Source organism: Myotis yumanensis, unplaced genomic scaffold (assembly GCF_028538775.1).
Source record: "Myotis yumanensis isolate MYYU_CA2020_CCGP unplaced genomic scaffold, mMyoYum1.0.hap1 SCAF_18, whole genome shotgun sequence".
Classification (NCBI taxonomy): Eukaryota; Metazoa; Chordata; class Mammalia; order Chiroptera; family Vespertilionidae; genus Myotis; species Myotis yumanensis.
This window is the reverse complement of record NW_027223769.1, coordinates 21,183,602-21,185,148: the sequence shown is the minus strand read 5'-3', so window position 1 is coordinate 21,185,148 and position 1,547 is coordinate 21,183,602. Positions and strand designations below refer to the sequence as shown.

General features: G+C 51.3%; 1 pseudogene; it reads left to right on the top strand.

Annotated features, from left to right (window-relative positions):
• The first annotated feature begins 365 nt into the window (after positions 1-365).
• Positions 366-1,064, top strand: LOC138997347 (nitric oxide synthase-interacting protein pseudogene; annotated as a pseudogene).
• Positions 1,065-1,547: the final 483 nt, after the last annotated feature.

Below are 1,547 nucleotides of genomic sequence, written 5' to 3'. Positions count from 1 at the left end.
AAAGGATAGAAGAACAGATGGAACGAAGAGAAAATAGCTAGCAAGATGGCAGATGTAAATCCAACTGTGTCAGTAATAATACTAAGTGTAGATTATCTACACACTGCAAGCAAAAGGCAGGGATTGTCAAGCAGGAAAAAAGCAAGAACTATTTGTCATCCACGAATTGGCAACTTTGAATATAGATAGGTTATCAGTAAAAGAATGGGGGAAACTATAGCATGAAAACACTAATCCAAAGGGAGCTGGGTAAAATTAAAGAGACAAAATTCCGTCTCCTTTCCGGTGTAGGGACCTAGTTGAAGAAGCCACAAAGGAACGAGGAATCATTTGTGAGGATGCCCGGTAGGGCAAGAACAACTGCTATGTACACTTACTGTGAGAAGGAAGCGGACACTGAGGCCTCAGGTTACGGAGCCCAGAACATTCCACTGAGCCGGGATACCGTCAAGGATTGGGCTGCTGTGCTTCTCTCTACAGTCCTGCCACAACCCCACCAGCACCCCAGATGGCTTCCTGGAGGAGCGTGAGGCCACCCTGGAGTACATTTTGCACCAGAAGAAGGAGATCACCCTGCAGATGAAGGCCGACAAGAGCACCAGGGTGCCCGGCGTGAGGAGCGCCAAGAGCTGCAGCAGCCACCGTGCAGGACCAGGTGCAGGGCTTCCTGGAGAAGGAGGCGGCCATGGAAAGCCGTCCCTTCAACCCCTTCACGTCCAAGGTCCAAGGATCCGTCCGGCAACAGACCGGTTGATGCCCGTCTGCAGCAAGGACAAGGACAGAGGCTGCCCAGCTCCTGGATCCCGTCTCTGACCCCCGAGAACAAGGCCACCAAGCTGGAGAAGCCCCGACGCACCCAGACCTGCCACACGTCCGGGAAGCTGCTGCGCACGTTGACGCGCTGGCGCTGCACTCGCGCGCAGATTACGTGGACCACGTGGCGTTCATCCCACGCAGGGGCACTACGCATGCGCCCTGACCAGCGCTGGCGCTGCACTCCGCGCGCAGGATACGTGGACCACGTGGTGTTCATCCCAAGCAGGAGCACTACGCATGCGCCCTGACCCGCGACAGCCTGAGCAATGCAGCGCCAGGTGGCCCTTGAAAGCACTGAGAAGCTGATTCTGAAGGGCATGGGAGTCCTGGTGAACAGACAGGCTATTGACAGGGGCATCAGCGCACCAGAGACCCAATCAACGGGAGTGGACGCAGGTAGGAAAAAAGCCTGGACCCAGACTGCCTGAGTCCAAATCCGGTATCACTGATCACTGGCTGGACCAAATTGCCATAACCTCTCTCTGCCTCACTTTATCCATCTTTAAATGGGAAGATTAATAGTCTCTTGCTTAAAGGCTGGTGTGAAGATTAAGTGAGTAAATAGGTGAAGTGATTAGTACTGATTCCAGATTTTAATGGTAAATGGACTTAATATTCTACCCTTTAAAATGGTGTTTTCTGTTTTTAGTAAATGGTATTTGTTTAAGTAGCTTCCTTCTAATCCTACTCTCTTTATTCATGAGAGCTCTATATTTTATTGAATAGTTTTT